Source organism: Pinus tabuliformis, chromosome 3_1 (assembly GCF_031772625.1).
Source record: "Pinus tabuliformis cultivar Carrire ecotype Pingquan chromosome 3_1, CPIR1, whole genome shotgun sequence".
Classification (NCBI taxonomy): domain Eukaryota; kingdom Viridiplantae; phylum Streptophyta; class Pinopsida; order Pinales; family Pinaceae; genus Pinus; species Pinus tabuliformis.
In genome coordinates this window covers 276,870,825-276,896,897 of record NC_142301.1, presented here as the reverse complement: position 1 = coordinate 276,896,897, position 26,073 = coordinate 276,870,825, and positions in this window count along the sequence as shown.

The following is a 26,073-nucleotide window of genomic DNA, read 5'->3' as shown; positions in this document are numbered from 1 at the left end:
GAAATTCAATGTTCTATTTATCTAATGTTACAAGTTAAATACATTAAAGTTTTAGTTTGAGCTACTCTAAGACTACATCAAGCTTGGTGCTTTCTCATTATAAGTGTTCTTTTCTATTTTGGTTTCTCATGATTCATTTTCATGTTTCTTAGGACAGTCATTTCATATTCTAGGGTCCATTCCTTAAATTCTATACTAGCCACTTTATTGTGGAGAAAGCAACATAAGATATTATAATCTCACTTTATTGTGAAGCGATTATGAATTTCAAATTCCATTCATTATGGGATGATTTCTGTGTTTATGGCATTTGGCTTCAATGTTTTCAGATTTTGTAAGTGGGTTGAACCTACACTTGGAAACCATTTTATAAGGGGGTTGAACACACATTTGGAAACCCCTATTATAGAAGGATGATGAAGTGATTATGATGTTCAAATTTCATTACTTATGGGATGATTTCTAAGTTTAATGGCATTTGGCTTCAATGTTTGGACTTATTGTTGGAGGAAGTATATATCTATCTTTATACTAAAACTTTTCATAGTGAAAATCATGGGTTTATTCAATTCATAGTGAAATTCATGGGTTTATTAAATTTGTGCATGATACCTTGGATCTTGTCTTTTAGTTGCTTCACATAATTGTTCACTTCTATCCCTAAGTTGAAGCTCCACATAATTGTTCACTTCTATCCCTAAGTTGAAGGCCTCCTAAGGGGAATCTAATAGATGTGAAAAAAATTGTTTAGAAGTAAAAATTGAAGATTAGTAAATAACTTTTAGATGTAGGTCATATTTTACCCACAAACACATGGTTACATGATGTCTTTTAAAGAAAAATCTACTTAGTGGTTTATTGCATTGCTCAAAAAAATCTTTATCCCAAAAGCAAATAAAAATGAAAAAATACCTATATCAAGGTCCAAATAAAAACCTTCCCATAAAATATAAAATGATTGATTCATGTGAGGTTTAATACCCATCTCTAAATAAAAACCAACCCAAAAAATATAGAATAGTTAATTTGTAAAAAAGGAAAAGAAATTGTTTTTAATGTCCACAAGGCTAAAGATAACCTATGAGACAGATTACTTCACCATTTGGTTGCTTTATTACCCATACCAACCCAAAAAATATAAAATAGTTAATTTGTAAAAAAGGAAAAGAAATTGTTTTTAATGTCCACAAGGCTAAAGATAACCTATGAGACAGATTACTTCACCATTTGATTGCTTTATTACCCATCTAATGTGATGAAAATGAGTTAATGAAGTGATGAAAATGAGTTAAAAATGTCATTAAAATGAGTTTAAAATGAAAATTATAATTATAATTGGTCGGCCTAATTACCCGAATAGATTGTGGGATGGATTGATTATCTATTTATTTATATGCACTCTATTTAAACAAACAAATGAGATTGAAGGCATAATTATTATGATTATTTCTCTTCACGCTTCCACCACGCCACAGAAACTAACTCTGTAATATATTTTTTCCTGTTTGATTGTGGAGCAAGACGGTTCGAAGCCGAGGCTACAACATTAGCCGGGAACGTAGAAGGCCTTCTAGCTGTAAAAATGCCGAAGCAACGGTGCAGGAAAGCAACTATTTTCAGATTTTCGAAGATGAGATATCGAAGTTGCAGGTACGAAATCAACACATCATTGACAATTTGAAAATCACTCTTTCAGAAACGCAAACCAAACTTGAGATGATGGTCACTGCAAGAGGGTTAATGAGGCAGAAAATTGGAGATCTGAACGCTGAAATGGAGTCCTTGAAGACCCAATTGAATGAGTGTATTGCACACTTAGATTGCATGGAAAATGAGAGGACCAGTATGAGAGGACCTCCATCCGATATCAATCACCAAAGGATTTTCACCCCCACCCCATTTATCAATCACCAAAGGATTTTCACGCCCACCCCCGTTGTCGGATTCAATATATGTAAGTACGTTATTTCCAGTCCTCTGTGCTCCTTATTTTCTCGATGGTAAGAAAAAATATCAGGCCTGGATATTTTCACTCACTTGTAAGCCTCGATGGTGCCGCTGGGCCATGGCAAACACCCTCCTCATCGTCAGAGACCCCATTCCAAAATACAACAAACCCTTCTCAGCCAGCTGCCTTGCCCGCTGCTCCAGGTTTTGTCCACGCGACTTCACCGTTCTAGGATTTTCGTATACTCAACTTCACCACTCCAGGGTTTCATGACTTGCTGTGTAGAGGTCAAGAAGCCTTTCTGTGCGACGTTAAGGGCCAGGTTCTGGCCCATCATTGTCAGACCTGCCAGCGCGATTTTCGACAGCGGCCCGCATTCAATTCAATTCAAAAATCGTAAAACAGAGGGGAAGCTCCCACAATGCTTTAGTATGGGGGAGGAATTGCCTGAAAAGTTATGGAAATTCTGGTCATATTTAAAGAAAATCTGGCAAGGATTTTTGTAAATCCAAGCTATAGTTGTTAAACTTTAAAATTTTAGGTGCCCTAAACATTTTTGATGGTGCTGAATCTATTTCCACCATCAAAAACATAATTTAAACACTGCCTCCACAAGATTTTTTGAAATTTTTTTGCCCGGATTCCGACCACTTTGGCCATCCGCGCAATTCTTCCACCTCCCTCCCAAAATCAATGTTTCGGCAAGGTGGAAGGTAGCAAAAGTGAAAATAAACGAATAAGTTTACAGTTCAGAGAGTTGAAGGCCCTTGACACATTATGAGATCCCATAGACAAAAATATTTTAATTGTCTAACAATCCATAACTTACAAAGTGGCAGCCCAAGGATGTTCTTCCCAGAGGAACACCTTAATTACTATTTATATCAGTTTAGGAAAATCTATGTCTTCTTCATTTAGGTCCCTTGAAATGTTACTAAAGTGGTCAATTATAACAACTTCCTCTTACACCTCACAATGGGCAATTATGGATTGTTAGACGATTAAAAGTAACTACCTACACGACCTCTAATATTAGAAGTATTCAAACCTACAAGACCTCTAATATTAGAAGTATTCAACCCCTTATTCTCAATGATTGGAAACTGTGGATCAACATTCTACCCGATACAACCGCTACAATTTTCAATGGATGGTGCCATTGTCAAAATTTAATGGGTTTACATCATGTAGATGACAAGGGTCGATGCAAGCACAAGCTTTTTCCAAGCGCCTACTACGAAGCTCCTCACCAAAAAAAATACCAAACCATAGATAGATGGAATTATATCACTCTAATCACCATCACTAAATTTCCTCATGCCCTGGCTGCTAACAAATTACCTTCACAGGCATGACTCTGAAACAGCACTCCTCACTTGGCATTTAACAAAATTTCTTTGACACTAGATACACCACACTACGAATGTAGATGATGCACATACCTTCACTAAATTATTGCCGAGCGCAAACATACAAATGGATTCACACCGTTACAATGTCACCCACTTAACCTCAGAAATCTCCTCAAATATTGCAACTACATGCATGTTTTTTCCAACCCACGGACAATAAGCCTCTTTAAATTCTCGTATCAAGCGCAAGAGATCCCTCTATATTTTTTTTCATGCAACATTGTCAGTGAAAATGATATTCACCATATTGTAATGACGACTTCATTCACACCAACATTATCAATAAAAGACTACGATATATATATATATATATATATATATATATATATATATATATATATATATATATATATATATATATATATATATATATATATATATCAGCATGAAACAACTAGAGAAATCCTTCAGGCATGTAGATCTTTGTACTCACAAATCTCACTCCTTAGTAAACACACAACAAATATGAACTTTAGGCATGCCTTTGATCCACACTAATCAAATAAATAACACTAGGTGCAATCGAAACACATAGAAATGGCAATCAAACTTTGTATACAACAATCACACTTTGGATTATCACAACAATCACACGCAAACATTCACATAGATCTAGCTAATCTCAACAACCAAAGCAGAACTGTGTCCAACAATGAGCTTCACTGATCATAACCAATCCCTATGGTGGCAGAACTTAACCCTCTTGCAATAACACCGTGCTAATCTTCTGCTAAGTTTGTGAGTTCGAGCTTCTTCAATGCTCATGCCCCAAGCTGCTTGACCCACACACTGTCACAGGATTTGAACTTGAGTGTCAGGCTTTGTGACTCCATGAGCAACAAATAAGTTCTTGTTGGAATTATGACTAATGTGTTGTTCTTGACGGAAACCTACTTGATGAGTTGTCTTTTGATGGCAACCTACTTGACGAAGATCTCAATTGGATGTGTCTACACGTGACAGAGATATTGGTCAAAGGCATAGTAGTTCAGAGATAGAGGCATAGAACTCCAAGAAGTATACGCAGGTTCTATGAAACAAATTCGTGTACATATGTTGGTTTTGTGAAGAAAAGTTGTGTATATGCAAGATCTATAAAGAAAAGCCGCGTACACACATGGGTATGAAGAAGAAAAGGAGCGTACAGTTTCCGCACCATGGTATTCTAAATACCAAGGGTCTTTACCATGGTATTGACCCATAATATTGAGCTCAGCAATGAATATTTGATCATGTCAAAGAATACTATTGGCATTAGTGTGGTTTTAACCTGCGGTATTAGATAAGGTCTAATATATATAAGGAGATGAAGATCAAAGTAATTTGTGTGTGAAAGTAATGAATATTTCATAGTTAGATCTGAAGCAAGTGTGCAATTCATGTAATGGGCTATTAATGAATAGTTTGATCTAAAAATAAGAATGCACCTAGGAATTTGATAACGGATCAGATCCAATAGATCTAAAATGAATATCTTGATACTAGATTGGTTTGATATGTGATATTTATGTGTGAAACATGTTTTATTATGTATGTCAAGTGATTAGTTTTTTCTGAAGATCTGATGTGCAACAAATATTTAAGTCAGTATTTGCAGATATGTACGCGGGTTTTATAACCTGAAAGGTGCATACATACGTTGGTTTGATATTGGTAAGTCACGTACATATTTATATCTGTACGTGCGTTTCATTCTTGAAAAGCGCATATACACACAGAAACACTATGTGGGAGGTGTGTATATAATCTAGGGTTTTGCTAAATAAAATGTTTGATCAGTCTAATTAGTCTTGTTGTGTTTCGGCTGTTTTTCAAAGAAAAATTACTCGATGATCAAAGTTTATGTTAGGCCAGGAGTAACTCCAGACTTGGCAGAAAAACTCAGAAAAATTGATTCGTTTATTTCATTAGGTAGTTGTTGTTATATACATGAATGCGACTGATCAGTTCATCTTCTTGATGACTGTTCACATTCCAAATTCACCCAATCGCAGAGGATTACGTGTCAACATTCCCCCCCTTAATCTGAAGGGATGTTGGTGAGTCCAAGCATCGTTTTGAATCTTTCAAGCTTTTCTCTTCCAAGCGCTTTGGTGAAGATGTCTGCAATTTTCTCATTTGTGGAACAATGACGGAGATGGATTGTTTTGGCCTCAACATGATGTCGGATCAGATGATATTTAGTATTGATGTGCTTTGTACGATCATGGAACTTTGGGTTCTTGGCCAACTTTATTGCAGAGGTGTTGTCAATCATGAGTGGAGTTGATTGTACTTGTTTTACCTGCAAATCTTCAAGAATTTTCCTGAGCCACACAATTTCTTTTGTTGCTTCAGCTGCTGCCACGTATTCTGCTTCTGTTGTGGAATCTGCTGGAACTGATTGTTTGCATGATCTCCAGGAGACAGCTCCTGATCCAAGACTCATAGCATATCCTGAGGTAGATACCCCAGTTTCTTTGTCTCCATCGAAGTCTGAATCAGAGTATCCAATCAAGCTGAAGTCGTCCACCTGTGTATACTTGATTCCAAGGTCTTGAGTTCCCTTCAAGTACCTTAGAACTCTTTTTGCAGCAGACCAATGTCCCTCACAAGGCTTTTGCATGAACCTGGAGAGGATTCCAATAGTAAATGAAATGTCTGGTCTGGTAGTAGTGAGGTAGATGAGACTTCCTACAAGCTGTCTATACTTTGTTGCATACTCAAATTCCTTTCCTTCAATAGATGTGAGCTTTAAGTTTTGTTCCATTGGAGTAGAAAGAGGATTGCACTCTGTCATGCCAAATCTGTTTAACAAATCTCCAATGTATTTCTTTTGAGAAAGAAATATGGATTTTGGATGTTGGGTTACTTCAATGCCAAGATAGTAATGAACATAGCCCAAATCAGTGATTTCAAAACTTTTTCCTAATTCTTTCTTTATGGATGCAATATAGCTTTCATTGTTCCCTGTCATTAAAAGATCATCTACATATACTACAAGATATACAACTGTTTTGCCAACTTTCTTGACAAATAAAGTTGCATCATCAAGATCAAAATGATTGAAGTTGAGTTTCAGAAGATGCTCAGTTAGTTTTTCATACCAGGCTCATGGTGCTTGTTTGAGGCCATACAAGGACTTCACAAGTTTGCATACTTTATGTTCATGTCCTTTCACAGCAAATCCTTCAGGCTGGGACATAAAAACATTTTCTTTTAGATCTCCATTCAAGAATGCAGTTTTTACATCCATTTGATGGACTTTCCAACCGTTCTGAGCTGCTAGTGCAAAGAGTGTCCGGATGGTGGCCCATTTTGTTGTGGGGGCAAAAGTTTCCTCATAATCGACCCCTTCCTTCTGTGCAAAACCTTTTGCCACAAGCCTAGCTTTGTGCTTGTCAAGTGAGCCATCAGCTTTGTATTTGTTCTTGTAGACCCACTTGCAGCCAATTGGTTTGGTTCCAAATGGAGGATCAACTAGCTTCCAAGTGCCATTCTTTATGAGGGCATCATACTCCTTTTTCATCGCTTCTTTCCATTCATTATGAGAAGCAGCTTCTTTGAAGGAAGTTGGTTCAAAATCTGTAGACAAGTTCAATTCACAATCATAAGTAACATCCATATCAACAGGTGAATTAGAGTCATTTACATCACCTCCATTTTGTCTGTTTGAATTTCTGGTTCCTGTTTTTCCAATTTCATCAGGATGAACACTTTCAAGTGTCTTTGTCAGCCACTTTGGGGGACCTTTCTGAGATGGTCCAGGCTGCTTTGTTGATTGAGTTGGGACTGAATCAAGATTGAGTCTCCCAATTCTATCAATTACATCACTTAAAGCATCATCCGTTGTTGGAGTTTCATGCAGGGGAGATTGTTCTTCAGAAGAAGATTCCACATGTTGATCTAGTATAGGAATCCCCCCTTCAAGATGTGGAATCTGATTATCAAATTCTTGAAATGATTTCATTTTTGTGAATCTATCCAAGCGATCAAGTTGCCGCTCAACAACATTGTCAGATTTGGATGATTCCAGAAAAATGACATCTCTAGATACAACAAACTTTTTATTTACTTCATCATAGAGGCGGTATGCTTTAGAGGTGTTTGAATACCCCAGGAAGATACATTTACGACTTCTAGCACCAAGTTTGTTTCTATGTACCTTTGGTATCAAAGCATAACAGGTGGAACCAAAAATCCTGAGATGTTTTACCGAAGGAACATGTCCATACCACAATTCATAAGGAGTCTTGTTTCTTATAGCACTAGATGGACATCTATTCTTTATATATGCAGCACATAGAACAGCATCAGCCCAAAACATTATCTTTACATTTTTGAAGAAAAGCATGGATCGTACCATATTCAAAATTGTTCTATTCATTCTTTCTGCTACACCATTCTGTTGGGGATTATAAGGTACAGTTGTTTGATGTTTGATCCCATGTTGGCGAAGATAGTTTTCAAATTCATTTGATGTATATTCTTTTCCATTATCAGTGCGAATAGACTGAATATGAGATTGTGCATCATTTTCAATCCATTTATGAAAATTCTTGAATGTTTGAAAAGCATCAGATTTGTTCTTCAATAAATAAACCCAACACATTCTGGTGTAATCATCAATAAATGTCATGATATATTTATTTCCATTTGCAGAAGGAACAGGCATTAGACCACATAAATCTGAATGAATGAGTTCAAGCTTTCTATGTGCTCTTGAATGTGAATCATGAAAAGACTGTTTGCTATGCTTTCCTAGAATGCAAGCATCACATTGCTTATGTTTCCTAGGAATTGTAGGCAAACCAGCAACACCATTTTTCTTCAATAAGCGGAGACTGTCATAGTTTAAATGTCCAAATCTAGCATGCCATAATAAACTTGATGGAAGTGTACCTTCTTCATGATGAGAAATATATGAGAAATGTTGTGCATGAGCAGAGGTTCCTTGCAGTTTGAGAAGCCTTTCTTCTTCTATTCCCCTCATGACAAGTGAGTGGTCAAATGCTTTTCTTACCTCAAGCTTGCCATCAAACATATGAATGGAGTGACCTTGCTGGCGGATGTGGATCAAGGACAACAAGTTTCTCTTGAGCTGTGGGAGATATAGAACATGATCCAGAAGAAAGTCTAGAAGACCAGGCAGTTTAAACCTGATTGTGCCAAGCCCTAATGGCTTGATTTTTGACTGATCTGCAAAGTATACTGCTCCATCAACATTGTCAATGAAATCTTCAAAAAAATCTTTCCTATGAGTCATATGACAGGTTGCTCCTGAATCAAGCAACCAATCATTTTTCGAAGAAGCAAGTGAAGCATTAAACAAATCTTCATTTACTCCAATGTTACATTGTGCCTCAATATAGTGAGCGGATTCAGGTGTTTTACCTTTGTCTGTATCATCAGTTTTACCTTTCTGCTGGTTTCTTTTCTGTTCAATTTTGTCCCATGGTAGCTTGCATGTGGATGCATCATGTGATCCATTTCTTTTGCAGCGAATGTAATGCAGATCTGCTTTTTCTGCTTGAGAATGTCTGCCCCCCCTGCCTCTGAAGTATCTTCCTCTTCCTCTTCGACCACCTCTTCCTCTTGTAGAATCTTGAGCAGGATGCTTTTCTTTATGAGCAAGACACACAGTCTCTTCAGAAGATTCAGGGACTGTCTTCTTTCCAAAGGCTTTCTCTCTTTCAGCAAACTTTTTCACAAGAGAGTCAAAGGTTATATCTTTAAGATTTCCATTTGCTTGTAAAGACTCAAGATAATTGGAGTAGGTAGGATAGAGTGCCTTGAGAAAAGCAATAAGAGGGATATCTAGCTCAACCTTAGTGGATTTGATATCATGCATTATGGATTTTACTTCAGATGCAAGAGCAAGAGGATCATTATTTTTCAGTTCAAGAGTGAAGAGTTTAATCATGAGCTGAACAACTTCAAGTGCATAATGTGAGTCATAGAGTTCTTTGAGCTTTTGTAAAGCTTCAAAGGCAGTTGAATATGATGAACTATGGCGACTTACTTCTTCATTTACAGATGCTGCGATTAATGCATAGGCTTTGCTGTTCTTGTTTTCCCAAATGACGAGATATTTCTCTGATGTAGGCTGCACTAGGTCATTGTCTCCTTCTCCGACACACACTCCTTTCCACAACTCATTGAAGATGAGGGTGTGTTTTATCATCCGGGACCATTCAGGATAGTTCTCTTTGCCAATGAGAACTATTCCTACCATAGAGATGATTGAATGCATTCTGTAAAAAAAAAAACTTCTGTTGATAGAAAAAATACTTCTGCTGATATACAGTGAAATTGTACTCAAAAGGGCAAAAAGATTTCAAATACTTTTATGTACTGTTTCTTCAAATCCCTCCAAAGATCCTCACCATATTACATATGTACAGACTATTCAAACAGCGTCCAAAACGCATTCAAAACTCAAATGCTGGTCAGTATATATATAGTTTAATGGGACAGCGCATTCAAAACATATGCTGGTCAATATACATATACTGAGAGCAGAGAGGAACGATACTTTTGAAACACTATGCTGGGCACTTTAATTTCTGCTAATTTTTCTGTTCAAAATTTTGCCAGAAAATAAGCCATTTTAATTTTTCAACAAATTTTACCCTAATTGCGAACTAATCTGTTGAACGCTTGCTGCCTTCAAAGCAAAGGGAAATTACAATCTAGAACTCATTTTCTTAGTAGATCCAAGACATTTCAAAACGCATTCAAAGTTCAAAACGATAATACCACTGCGCTTTCACCATTCAAATCTCCGTTCTGGAACTCATTCTCGGTGGAACCTCCATGTTTGAGAGAAGTCGACCTCGGCCACAACGATTGACCTCGGCTGTCTGGCGTAGCGGAACCGGTTCGTTGTTGATGCCTATTACCGTGGTGCTGTTGGGGCTTTGCTTGTTTATGATATTACTAAAGCATCTACGAGGCGTATCAACAGAAGACGCTCAGAGTTTTGCTGAGAAAGAGGGTCACATCTCACTCCATGGATTTCATAAGGAAGCAGTTGGAAAAGGAAATAGACAAGTTTCTCGATATCTCAGGCGATGCCAGAGAGGTTCGTGTGGTCTCAGGACTTCCAACGAAGAGTAGCCACACCATTACATGCAGCAGAGGTTTATGTGAGAGGCACGGGGTTTTACACGCAGTAGAGGCTTCAAAATGGATATGGAAAGCTGCAGAAACGAAAAGAAGTGGTGCATAGATGATATCAATAGCAGGATACAAGGTTTCAAAAATTTTAACGCACAGGTTGCATCACAATGACCACGTTCACGCAGCCTCATCAAACGTTCAGGCGTTAACCAACGGATGCACAATAGCAGGCAGATGCGTTATGGCAGAGTATGGGACAGAGGAGTTACAAGGCACGCCAAAAAAGGAACCTGGGACCTGTGCTCTGATACCATGTCAGGCCAGGAGTAACTCCAGACTTGGCAGAAAAACTCAGAAAAACTGATTCGTTTATTTCATTAGGTAGCTATTGTTATATACATGAATGTGACTGATCAGTTCATCTTCTTGATGACTGTTCACATTCCAAATTCACCCAATTGCAGAGGATTAGGTGTCAACAGTTTAATAGTGATGTTTGAAGTTGAATTGATTGATTGAATAGTGATGATGCTGCTAGCTATACATGATTGAATATCTATGGCGGTTCTGTGATAGTTTCAAAATGGTTAAGTGGTTCAGGGCTTAACTTAATGTGTGTTTCAGAATAACAGTGATTCATTTTTAGGGTTCAATGTTTTAAGATCTATACACGGGTATGCCTCACGGAAAGCGCGTATATATAAGGATATGATAAAGTAAAGTAGCGTATAAATTCTAGTATTTTATTGATGAGGGTTTTCAGTTGAAGCAATGAGTTGATGCAGTGTTTGGGTTTGGTATTGGTATTTTGTTTATAGTAATCTGACTGCTTTGATTGTTTGAGAATAAGGTGATTTATTTTGGTCTCAGTTGGTTTAGTAATTGGTTGATTGAGTTGGTTTAATGATTGAGTGATTTGTTGCAGTAATCATTTTCAGTTTTGATATTTAGTATTGGGCTTAAATAATGGTAGTGGGTCCAGTCTAAAAATTTGATGAAAAGTGGACTACAAGTTGTGATGTTTTGTATCAGGTGGATCCAGTGTGAAAAGTTATGAAACTTGGTCCATGGAAGTGATGAGGGTTGGAGCGTTCAGTAAGGAAGTTGAAGCTTCCTTCTAGTGGTAGCTTGTAAATCAGATTAGGGGGTAGGAGATCCCTTCCAATGGGTGCTGGTAAACAAGATCAGGGGGTTGTAGCTCCTTTCCAATAGGTGCTAGAGAGCAAGAGAAGGTTGTAGCCTTCTGCAGGTGGGCGCCCGCATGCTGGTATAATTATGTCCCAATAGAAGATTGTAATAAGTTTTTCTTAATAATAAAAGAAGACAAAGAAGACAATAATGGTGGTTTTCTCCCACAATGGGTTTCCACCTAAAAAAATCATGGTGTTCATATGTGTTGCTTATGTGTGATGCTCTATTCCATTCTAACTGCACATTATTATTGTATATCTAATGTTGATGAAGTATTAACATACTGGTTCAAGATAAATTGATTTTAAAAACTAAGTTGACTAGATGTATGCTAGTTGTCTTCATTAAAGTTGTGTATATACACAGGTTTATTTCAATAAAGTCGTTTACAAAATATGAGTAAGAAAAGAAAAGTTTAAGTGATTTTTAAAATACTGATTCAACCCCACCCTCCCCTCTTAGTATTTTTCCCAAAAATTGGAATCAGATCGAGGTCCTTTGGAGGAAAATTGATCGCTTTAAGGAAGATTCATCAAGATGAGCAATCAAGAGGGGACAACATCTATCAGGCCAACATTGTTCAACGAAACCAATCTACTTTCCTGGAAGCTAAGAACAAGAGCTTAATTACAATCACTTGGAGCAGATGTATGGGGAATTGTGGAAGGAGGCTATCAATATCCATCCTCTGTTCCCATAGATGAAAAAGAAAAGAAGAAATATGAGACTAATGCAAAGGTTGTCAATGCTCTATTAGGAAGCTTGACATAATCGAAATTTATCAAAGTCATGTAGCTGAATACGGAAAAGGATATATGGGACAAGATCATCCAAAGCTATGAAGGTAGATGAGATCGTGAGTTCTATGAAAAACCTTGGTGAAGAGAAAAAAAGAATCATCAATGGTTGAAAAAATATTAAGGTCTCTATCTCCTAAATTCGATTCAAAATTTTATGCCATAGAAGAAATGCAAGACTTGAAGAATCTTATTATTGTACAACTTCATGGGATTCTAACAGCCTATGAAATGAGAAAAGTGGGTCCCTCATATATCAGAGAAGTTGCATTCAAAGCTACTGCAAAAGGAAAAGAAAATAAAGAATCATGTTATGCATCAAAAGAAGAAGAGGCAAACTTCGTGAAGAAACTCCTAGTGGGTACTGGAATATTCAGAGGTAAGCTTCGCTTCAAATTTTTTTCTTATGGTAGAGTTGGTCATTACACTACTAAGTGTCCATATAAAGAAAATCATGAAAAAGGGAAAGAAGCAGCAAAAATAAATATAAGAAGTTTTGAAAACAAGAGAAGTTTTTATACACATGAAGATAGTGATGGTCTTTGAAATGACAAAGAAGGCGAGTTTGATCAAGAATTTCAATAACTTATGGCATTTTAAGATATAAGTAGTAATGAGTATGATGATAATTTCATGGATGCCCTAGAAGAAAAGGATACTTTTGTTGAAGAAATAACTAAACTTAAGATTTCTCGAAGAAGGGGTTTAGAAAACTGTGATAGGGATATATAAGATGTAGTTACGGTGATAAATGTCAACAAATATTCAAGTTTCAGAGTACCCCACTTTATATTGATCAAGAATGAAGAAGATGATAAGAAAGAATTATCAAGTATGGGATTTTTTTCTAACTGCAGTCCATTTCCTCATCTATGCAGTAATGATAGTGATGATGACAGTGAAACAAATGAACTTGCACTCATGGGTAAAAGTGAAAGTAAGCACTCTAAAGAGAAAACAAATTAAAAAATGATGCCTCTAGAAGTAGAAGATCAAGGAAAGTAAGAAACAATGGAAAACACAGATGTGCCAATGCTAAGCAAAGGCAATTATCAACAATGGAAAGAAAAGATGAAGTCTAATCTAATGAACCTTGATGTTTGGTATCTACTATGCAATGGCTACACCAAGGTTCCTCCATCAGATGAGGAAGTGAAAAAGAATAGTAAGGCTTTCAGTGACATCTTTTGTAGAATAATTGATTCAACATTAAATAAGGTTATGCATTATACAACTGCAAAGCAAGTGTTGAATAAGCTACAAGTAATCCATGAAGAAATCCAAAATGAATATTCCTCATCAGGTGAAATACTAGGTAATCCTATCCCTAACAATGTGTCAACCTTTGGAGTTGCTAATTAAGAAGAAGACAGGTTAGAAGAGATTTTTGATCTTAGAACAAAACTTGATCTTTCTTTGAAAAAGATTGTTAATCTTAAAGAAAAGTTGCAGGCATATGATAATAAGGATCATATTAAATTAGTAAATGAGTTGTGGAATCTAAACAATATTGAGGAAGTCTTGAAGTTGAGATTGCCTCTCTAAGAGCAGATCTTGAAAAATTAGATAAGCGGAATGAAGAACTACTTCAATATTTTTGAAGAACAAGAAAATGGGTTGAAAGATGAGATTCTCAAATTAAAGGAGAAAGTGGAAGAAGGAAGAAGGGTTGAAGAAGGTATGGAGTAGTATCTAGAAAAGGAAAAGAAATATCAAAGAATGGAGGTTGAGGTAAATATTTTGAAAGGTAAATTAGAAGAAAAGGATAAACATTTGAGATTTCAAGATAGTACTAAGATTTTGGATAATATTCTTAGTAGTCAAAGGTCTCTTGCCATCAAATATGGTCTTGGTTTTCATGAACCTATTGAAGGAGAATCTAGTTCACAAGATAATGCAAGGAATATAAAGGGTAACAATGCAAAAACTGAGATGCTCAACAAAGAGATAAGAAGTCAACCTGATCAACAACCAAGGAAAGTGAATCTTCAACAAAAGTCATTTACTCCTAATTATAGAAATGTTAATCGATTCTTTCCTCTAAGTAATAATGTTGAATGTTTTATATGCCATAATTATGGACACGTTGCAACTAATTGTAGAATTAGATAGTTTAAATCACAAGAAAATAATTGGTTCACAGAAATATCATGAGCTTCCAGGTACTTTAAGGGATATTGCTTTTCTTGAAATATATTTGGTCACAAAGCCATTGATTACAATAGAAGGAATATGAAATAGAAATATTATGATTCCTCTGCTCATGTAATATGCTATGCTTGTAACAAGTTTGGGCATGTAGAAAAATAATGGAGGAACAAATCTATGGATCACCTCAGACAATATGGCAAGAAGCCAGGTAAGAATATTGATGGATCCACCAACATTTCTCATAATAAACAGAAAGAAGAAGAACATATAAGGTGTGATATTTCTCTCTTCTCATTTGAAGAGGAAGATGAATGGTACATAGATAGTGGATGCTCTCATCACGTGACTAGAGATAAGAGTAACATGGTGTCTCTCAAGAAAAACCAATACAGTAATGTTATTATTTGATATAATGCTCCAGCAAAAGTTCTGGGAAAGGGTAGAGATAGAATTAATAAACATAGAGGAGTAGCTGATGCTTTATTAGTTCAAGGGCTAAAGCAAAATATTCAAAGTGTATGTCAAATGGTAGATAAAGGAAATATAATTGTGTTTACATCAACAAGTGAAAGGTGATGGATGAAGAAACTGGAAAAGTCATAGAAAGAGGATATAGAAACCCATACAAATTATATGTGCTTGAAGAACATAATTCTCGTAGATATGAGGATTCAGACTCAGAGTAAAATAAGATGGTGCCCATTGTAGTCCATTATTCTTAAAAGAATACTTCTAACAGTGATGCAGAAGGGATGTGAGGTACATGACCTCATGAGAACATACAAATTATATGTGAGGATCAGTGATGTGTAATCTTATGGGGAGTAATACATGTTTTGTCTTGATGATGATTTTGATGATTTTTGTGATATTAATGTTGCTTATATTACTGACAGTGCATCTAATGTAGTAACAATAATCAGGTACATTCAGTACAGGCTCAAGAGGAATTGAAGTTGTAAAGTTTCAATATTTTACTTTTTGTACGCAAATCCTATGAAGAAAAGTCACATATATACATGAGTTTTGATCTGAACAATCACATATGTTTTGCTATGATGAGGAAACAATGGGACAAACTCAGGAAAAAGGCTCTGATATGCTTAAGATAATTATTATTTGGCTTTCTTGTTCTGATGATTTATGGTTATAGTCTGTTGATGTTATTTAGAAGTGTTTTTGGCTTTTACAAGATGTTGATGCCTTAATGGATAACTGATTGATGAAGATAATTTGATGTTCTTACTGCTATATGAGATGATATGATCAGATATGACAAGGAACATTTGGCATAGGTTCAGGAGGAGAATTTTCTATGATTCTAATAAATGCATTGTTGGCATTATGTTTTCTTTATAATTCCTTTGTACATAATGATGCTTATCAATGATGATGTTGCTTATGTTGCTGAATTTCTTGAATAATGATGCATGAGTTGCTAATCATGGTTGATTCTTATAAGATGTGGCATGATAGGAAACTCTCTAGTGATGATATATGTATGATATGTTGGGCATTATGGTGGAAATAATATGTAGACCTTGCTATGATTATTTGATGATGATGTTGTTGTCATGGATGATGCCTATGGTGCTTACACAAACTACATGTACATGCTATGATGCAAATGGCTTTGTGAAGATATGGTTATTGATATTTTACTGCTATATATGTTGGATGATACTTTGAGACATGGCATATGATTAGTTGATGCATGAAAATATCTACTATGCTTTGATGAACATGGATTGAGGCTCTTCCTACCAAGGGAAATAGCAAGTTTACCTTGATAAAGTCAAGAGGATGAGTTGATAGCTGATCTCTACGGAAAAATATTATGATGTTGACGCTGCATACTTGGTCACAAGTTGATGATATTGAATCTAAATTGTATTATCTTGCATATTGATGATGAGTTATTGTTGCTGCTATCTATGGTGCATATCCTACATAGTATATGATGGTTTTTGAAGACTATATTGGTCTTGATACCTCACTATAGATGTATTTGGTCTTGGTTATAAATGTCATATCCATTATTTGATGTAAAGATCATATAAAGACCTATGTTGTAATCATTGTAAAATTCATTCATATATGGGCTATTGTGGTTAAGTCATGTAATCCCATCTTTTTGGTCATATGATGTAATTTTTCACCCCATTGTGATTGGGTGTGATGTAATTTTGAGTCCTTGATGATAAGAGAAGTCATATCCAATTGATTCATAAAGTCATGTACTTCATTGTATATATTTAGAAAATTTAGCATGTGCTCACGGGGAGCATGCTCAATTCAGTTCAACTCTACAATGCTTATTCAACATTGGTCAACCCTTTTTCCTTGATGTCAAAGGGAGAGAATAACTTGGTGTTTGAAAATCTTGATAGTAGATTGGTTTGATCTATGATATTTATGTCTAAAACATGTTTTATTATGTATGTCGAGAGATTAATTTTTTCCGAAGATCTGATGTGCAGCAAATATTTAAGTCAGTATTTGCAGATCTATATGCGGGTTTTAAACCTAAAAGGTGCGTACATACGATGGTTTGATTTTCGTAAGTCGCGTACCTATTTATATCTGTACGTGGGTTTCATTCTCGAAAAGCGCATATACACACAAAAACACCTTATGGAAGGTGTGTATATAAGCTAGTGTTTTTCTAAATAAAATGTTTGATCAGTTTAATTAGTCTTGCTGTTTTTTGGCTGTTTTGTCAATGAAATCTTACTTGATGATCAAAGTTTAACAATGATGTTTGAAGTTGAATTGATTGATTGAATAGTGTTGATGCTGCTAGCTATATGTGATTGAAGATCTATGGTGGTTCTGTGATAGTTTCAAAATGATTAAGTGGTTCGAGGCTTAACTCAATGTGTGTTTCAGAATAACAGTGATTCAGTTTCAGGGTTTAGTGTTTTAAGATCTATACATGGGTATGCCTCATGGAAAGCATGTATATACGAGGATATGATAAAGTAAAGTAGCGTATAAATTCTGGTATTTTATTGATGAGGGTTTTCAGTTGAATCAATGAGTTGATGCAGTGTTTGGGTTCAGTAATGGTATTTTGTTTATAGTAATCTAACTGCTTTGATTGCTTGAGAATAAGGTGATTTATTTGGGTCTCAGTTGGTTCAGTAATTGGTTGATTGAGTTGGTTTAATGATTGATTGATTTGTTGCAGTAATCGGTTTCAGTTTTGATATTTAGTATTGGGCTTAAATAATGGTAGTGGTTCCAGTCTAAAAATTTCATGAAAAGTGGACTACAAGTTGTGATGTTTTGTATCAAGTGGATCTAGTGTGAAAAGTTATGAAACTTGGTCCATGGAAGTTCTAAGGGTTGGAGCATTGAGTAAGGAAGTTGAAGCTTCCTTCCAGTGGTAACTTGTAAATCAGATCAGAGGGTAGGAGATCCCTTCTGGTGGGTGCTGGTAAACAAGATCAGGGGGTTGTAGCTCCCTTCCAATAGGTGCTAGAGAACGAGAGAAGGTTGTAACCTTTTGCAGGTGGGTGCTTGCATGTTGGTATAATTATGTCCCAAAAGAAGATTTTAATAAATTTTTCTTAATAATAAAAGAAAATTTGAGACGACAATAACGGTGGTTTTCTCCCACAATGGGTTTCCACCTAAAAAAATCATGGTGTTCATATGTGATTCTTTATTCCGTTCTTACTGCACATTATTACTGTATATCTAATGCTGATGAAGTATTAACATACTGGTTCAAAATAAATTGATTTAAAAAACTAAGTTGACTAGATATATGCTAGTTTTCTTCATTAAAATCGTGTATATACGCAGGTTTCTTTCAGTAAAGTCATGTACAGAAATATGAGTAAGAAAAGAAAAGTTTAAGTGAGTTTTAAAATACTGATTCACACCCCCCCCCTTTCTTAGTATTTTTCCCAAAAATTAGAATCAGATTGAGGTCCTTTGCAAGAAAATTGATCGCTTTAAGGAAGATTCATCAAGATGAGCAATCAAGAGGGAACAATATCTATTAGGCCACCATTGCTCAACGAAACCAATCTAGTTTCCTGGAAGGTAAGAAAAATAACTTAATTATAATCACTTGGAGCAGATGTATGGGGAATTGTTGAAGGAGGCTATCAATATCCATCCTCTGTTGCCATAGATGAAGTAGAAAAGAAGAAATATGAGACCAATGCAAAGGTTGTCAATGCTCTATTAGGAAGCTTGATAGAATCAAAATTTATCAAAGTCATGTAGATGGATACGGAAAAGGATATATGGGCCAAGATCATCCAAAGCTATGAAGGTAGAAGAGATCGTGAATTCTATGAAAAACCTTGGTGAAGAGATAAAAGAATCATCACTGGTTGAAAAATATTAAGGTCTCTAACTCCTAAATTCGATTCAAATTTTTATGCCATAAAAGAAATGCAAGACTTGAAGAATCTTATTATTGTACAACTTCATGGGATTGTAACAACCTATGAAATGAGAAAAGTGAGTCCCTCATATATCAGGGAAGCTGCATTCAAAGCTACTGCAAAAGGAAAACAAAATAAAGAATCAGGTTATGTATCAGAAGAAGAAGAGGCAAACTTCGTGAAGAAGCTCCTAGTGGGTACTAGAATATTCAGAGGTAAGCTTCCCTTCAAATGTTTTTATTATGGTAGAGTTGGTCATTACACTACTAAGTGTCCCTATAGAGAAAATCATGAAAAAGGGAAAGAAGCTGCAAAAATAAATATAAGAAGTTTTGAAAACAAGAGAAGTTTTTATACATATGAAGATAGTGATGGTCTTTCAAATAACAAATAAGGTGAGTTTGATCAAGAATGTCAATTACTTATGGAATTTTAAGATATAAGTAGTAATGAGTATGATGATAATTTCATGGATGGCCTAGAAGAAAAGGATATTTTTGTTGAAGAAATAACTCAGCTTAAGATTTCTCGAAGAATGGGTTCATAAAACTATGATAGGGATATATCAGATGCAGTTAAAGTGATAAATGTCAGCAAATGTTCAAGTTTGGGAGTACCCCGCTTTACATTGATCAAGAATGAAGAAGACGATAAGAAAGAATTATCAGGTATGGGATTTTTTCCTAACTGTAGTCCATTTCCTTGTTTATGCAGTAATGATAGTGATGTTTATAGTGAAACAAATGAACTTGCACTCATGGGTAAAAGTGAAAGTAAGCACTCTAAAGAGAAAACAAATTAAAAAATGATGCCTCTAGAAGTAGAAGATCAAGGCAAGTAAGAAACAATGGAAAATGTAGATGTGCCTATGCTAAGAAAAGGAAATTTTCAACAATGGAAAGAAAAGATGAAGTCTAATCTAATGAACCTTGATGTTTGGTATCTAGTGTGCACTGGCTACACCAAGATTCCTCCATTAGACGAGGAAGTGCGAAAGAACAATAAGGCTTTGAGTGACATCTTTTGTAGAATAATTGATTCAACATTAAATAAGGTTATGCATTATACAACTACAAAGCAAGTGTTGGATAAGCTACAAGTAACCCATGAAGAAATCCAAGAGGAATATTCCTCATCAGGGGAAATACCAGGTAATGCTATCCCTAACAACGTGTCAACCTTTGGAGTTGTTAATTAAGAATAAGACAGGTTAGAAGAGATTTTTGATCATAGAACAAAACTTGATCTTTCTTTGAAAAAGATTTTTAATCTTAAAGAAAAGTTGCAGGCATATGATAATAAGGATTATATTAAATCAGTAAATGATGTTGTGGAATCTAAACAATATTGTGGAAGTCTTGAAGTTGAGATCGCCTCTCTAAGAGTAGATCTTGAAAAATTAGATAAGCAGAATGAAGAACTACTTCAAGATTTTGAAGAACAAGAAAATGGGTTGAAAGATGAGATTTTGAAATTAAAGGAGGAAGTGGAAGAAGGAAGAAGGGTTGAAGAAGGTATGGAGAAGTAGTATCTAGAAAAGGAAAAGAAATATCAATGAATGGAGGTTGAGGTAAATATTCTGAAAGGTAAATTAGAAGAAAAGGATAAACATTTGAGATTTCAAGATAGTACTAAGATTTTGGATAATATTCTTAGTAGTCAAATGTCTCCTGCCATCAAATATGGTCTTGGTTTTCATGAAACTGTTGAAGGAGAATCTAGTTCACAAGCTAATGCTTGGAATATAAAGGGTAACAATGCAAAACCTAAGATTCTCAACAAAGAAATAAGAAGTCAACTTGATCAACAACCAAGGAAAGTGAATCTTCAACAAAAATAATTTACTCCTAATTATAGAAATGTTAATCGATTCTTTCCTCTAAGTAATAATGTTGAATGTTTTATATGTCATAATTATGGACATGTTGCAGCTAATTGTAGAAGTAGATAGTTTAAATCACATGAAAATAATTGGTTAATAGAAATATCATGAGCTTCCAGGTACTTTAAGGGATATTGTTTTTCTTGAAATATATTTGGTCACAAAGCCATTGATTACAATAGAAGGAATATGAAACAGAAATATTATGATTCCTTTGCTTATGTAATATGTTATGCTTGTAACAAGTTTGGGCATGTAGAAAAATAATGGAGGAACAAATCTATGGATCACCTCAGACAATATGGCAAGAAGCCAGATAAGAATATTGATGGATCCACCAACATTTCTCATAATAAACAAAAAGAAGAAGAACATATAAGGTGTGGTCTTTCTCTCTTCTCATTTGAAGAGGAAGATGAATGGTACATAGATAGTGGATGCTCTCATCACATGACTAGAGATAAGATTAAGATGGTTTCTCTCAAGAAAAACCAATATGGTAATGTTATTATTTGATATAATGCTCCAGCAAAAGTTCTGGGAAAGGGTAGAGATAGAATTAATAAACATAGAGAAGTAGCTGATGCTTTATTAGTACAAGGGCTAAAGCATAATATTCGAAGTGTAGGTCAAATGGCAGATAAAGGAAATATAATTGTGTTTACATCAAACAAGTGAAAGGTAATGGATGAAGAAATTGGAAAAGTCATAGCAAGAGGATATAGAAACCCAGACGAATAATATGTGCTTGAAGAACATAATTCTCGCAGATATGAGGATTCAGACTCAGAGTAAAAGAAGATGGTGCCCATTGTAGTCCATTATTCTTAAAAAAATACTTCTAACAGTGATTGCAGAAGGGATGTGAGGTACATGACCTCATGAGAACATAAGATGATTATCAGGTCCTCAGGATCAGTGATGTGTAATCTTACGGGGAGTAATACATGTTTTGTCTTGATGACGATTCTGATGATTTTTGTGATATTCATGTTGCTTATACTACTGATAGTGCATCTGGTGTAGTACCGGTAATCAGGTAAATTCAGTACAGGCTTAGGAGGAACTGAAGTTGTAAAGTTTTAGTATTTTAATTTTTGTACGCAAATCCTATGAAGACAAGTCACATATATACACGAGTTCTAATCTGAACAATCACATATGTTTATATATGATGAGGAAGCAATGGGGCAAACTTAGGAAAAAGGCTCTGATATGCTTAAGATAATTATTATTTGGCTTTCTTGTTCTGATGGTTTATGGTTATAGTCTGTTGATGTTATTTAGAAGTGTTTTTGGTTTTTATAAGTTGTTGATGCCTTGATGGATCACTGATTGATGAAGATACTTTGATGTTCTTACTGCTATATGAGATGATATGATTAGATATGACAAGGAACATTTGGCACAGGTTCAGGGGAAGAATTTACTATGATTCTAATAAATGCATTGTTGGCATTATGTTTTATTTATAATTCCTTGGTACATAATGATGCTTATCAATGATGATGTTGCTTATGTTGCTAAATATCTTGAATAATGATGCATGTGTTGCTAATCATGGTTGATTCTTATAAGATGTGGCATGATAGAAAACTCTCTAGTGATGATATATGTATGATATGTTGGGGATTATGGTGGAAATAATATGTAGACCTTGCTATGATTATTTGATGATGATGTTGTTGTCATGGATGATGCCTATGGTGCTTACACGAACTACATGTACATGATATGATGCAAATGGCTTTGTGAAGATATGGTTATTGATATTTTACTACTATATATGTTGGATGATACTTTGAGACATGGCATATGATTAGTTGATGAACGAAAATATCTGTTATGCTTTGATGAACATGGATTGAGGCTCTTCCTACTAAGGTAAAGAGCAAGTTTACCTTGATAAAGTCAAGAGGATGAGTTGATATCTGATCTCTACGGAAAAACCTTATGATGTTGACGCTGCATACTCGGTCACAAGTCGATGATATTGAATCTAAATTTTCTTATCTTGCATATTGATGATGAGTTATTCTGCTGCTATCTATGGTGCATATCCTACATAGTATATGATGGTTTTTGAAGACTATATTGGTCTTGATACCTCACTATAGAGGTCTTTGGTCTTGGTTATAAATGTCATATTTGTGATTTGATGTAAAGGTCATATAAAGACCTATGTTGTAATCATTGTGAAATTCATTCATATATGGGCTATTGTGGTCAAGTCATGTAATCCCATCTTTTTTGTCATATGATGTAATTTTTCACCCCATTGTGATTGGGTGGTTGATGTAATTTTGAGTCCTTGGTGATAGGAGAAGTCATATCCAATTGAGTCATAAAGTCATGTACTTCATTGTATATCTTCAGAAAATTCAGCATGTGCTCATGGGGATCATGGTCAATTCAGATCAACTCTACAACGTTCATTCAACATTGGTCAACCCTTTTCCCTTGATGTCAAAGGGAGGGAATAATTTGGTGTTTAGCTTGATGTGTTTTACAAATATTTACAGGTTGTGGTGACTAAACACCAAAGTGGTTGCCATCAAGTCCAAAGGGTGAGGTTGTTGGCATTATGACTAATGTGTTGTCCTTGATGGCAACCTACTTTATGAGTTGTATTTTTATGACAACCTACTTGATGAAGATGTCAACAGGATGTGTCTACATGAGACAGAGATATTGGTCAAATGGATAGCAGTTCAGAGACAGAGGAATGATAAATATGAAGTTGCAAGAAGTATACACAGGTTCTATGAAGCAAAGCCATGCACATACATAGGTTTTGTGAAGCAAAGTTGTGTATATGCAAGATTTATAAAGAAAAGCTGCATACACACGTGGGTATGAAGAAGAAAATGCACATACATTTTCTGCACCATGGTATTCTAAATACCAAGGGTCTTTACCATGATATTGCCCCATAGTATTGAGCCCAACAACGAATATTTGATCTCGTCAAAGAATACTATTAGCATTAGTGTGGTTTTGACTTGTGGTATTGGATAAGGGCTAAGCTATATAAGGAGATGAAGATCAAAGTAATTTGTGTGCGCAAGTAATGAAGATTTCATAGTTAGATCTAAAGTAAGTTTGCATGTAATGGGCTATTAATGAATAGTTTTATTTCAAACTAAGTATGCACCGAGGAATTTGATGATGGATAAGATCCAGTAGATCTAAAATTACTATATTTATAGTAGATTGGTTTGACCTGTGATATTTACGTCTAATGCGTGTTTTATTACGTATGCCAAGAGATGAATTTGTTCTAAAGATCTAATGTGCATCAAAGCTTTAAGTCAGTATTTGCAGATCTGTATGTGGGTTTTATAACTTTAAAGGAGTGTAGATATGTTGGTTTGATGTTGGTAAGTTGCGTACCTATTTAGATCTCTATGCAGGTTTCATTCCTGAAAATCATGTATATAAGCTAGGGTTTTGCTGAATAAAATATTTGATCAGTTTAATCATTCTTGTTGTATTTCTACTGTATGTCAATGAAGTATTACTTGATGATTAAAGTTTAAAAGTGATGTTTGAAATTGAATTGATTGATTGAAGAGTGATGACGCTACTAGCTATATGTGATTGAAGATTTGTGATGGTTCTGTGATAGTTTCATAATGATTCTCAATGTGTGCTTTAGAATAACAGTGATTCAATTTCAGGGTTCAATGTTTTAAGATCTATACGCGGGTATGCCTCATGGAAAGAACATATATACACCGATACGCTAAATTAAAGTAGCATATAAGTTTTGAAATTTTATTGATCAGGGTTTTTAGTTGGATCAGCGAGTTGATGTAGTGTTTGGGTTCAATATTGGTATTTTGTTTACAATAATCTGACTCATTTGATTGTTTGAGAATAAGGTGACTGATTTGGGTCTCAGTTGGTTTAGTAATTGGTTGATTGAGTTGGTTCAATGATTGAGTGATTTGTTGCAGAACTCAATTTCAATTTTGATATTTGGTATTGGGCTTAAATGATGGTAGTGGGTCTCGTTTGAAAATTTGATGAAAAGTGGACTACAAGTTGTGATGTTTTGTATCAGGCGGATCCAGTGTGAAAATTTATGAAACGTGGTCCATGTAATTTCTGAGGGTTGGAGCCTTCAGTAAGGAAGTCGAAGCTTCCTTCCAGTGGTAGCTGGTAAATTAGATTAGGGGTAGGACCTATGTTCCGGTGGGTGCCGGTAAACGAGATCAGGGGGTTGGAGCTCCCTTCCAATAGGTGTTGGAGAACGAGAGAAGGTTGTAGCCTTCTACAAGTGGGTGCCTGAGTGCTGGTATAAGTTTCTGCCAGTCGAAGGTTGTAAGAATTTTTTCTTATAATAAAAGAAGATAGAGACGATAATAGTGGTGGTTTTCTCCCACATTGGATTTCCACCTAAAAAATCATGGTGTTCATATGTGTTGCTTATATGTGATTCTTTATTTTGTTCTTACTACACATTATTAATGTATATCTAATGCTGATGAAGTACTAACATACTGGTTCAAGACAAATTGATTGAAAAGTTAAGTTGACTGGATATACACTAGTTGTCTTCATTAAATTCACGTATATATGCAAGTTTCTTTCAGTGAAGTTAGGTACAAAAATATGAGTAAGAAAAGAAAACTTTAAGTGATTTTTAAAATAATGATTCACCTCCACCACCCCCCCCCCAAGTATTTTTCCCAAAAATTCCTTCAAACACTGAGATCTGCGACCCTTACAATTTCTTTAACGAATTCAAATCATAATAGTTCTTGCCCAGCCATGCACAATAGTGCCTCCTCACCAGAAAATGCACAAACTTTACACCATAGAAAATGACTCCCTCAACTCGTTCTCAACTCCACACCATAAGCTCTGATACCAAATTAGAAAACACACAGTTTAACAAAGCAAAAAACTTTTACTAATTCAAACCTAAGCCTGCACACTTGCTCATACCATACATCACAATGTATCCCATTATATAATGATGGGATCAGTAGACCCAATAAATATAACAACATGGAAGATAAAGGCTTTAACTGATCTACAACTCACTTACATTGGAAAACAATGAATTCTTGAAAAACACATCTTAACTCACATAGATCTAGAACATTTCTTGACAACTAAGAAGACAACTCAACAAACCTATCACATTTCCAAACTCTTCCATTTCTACATTATTCTAACA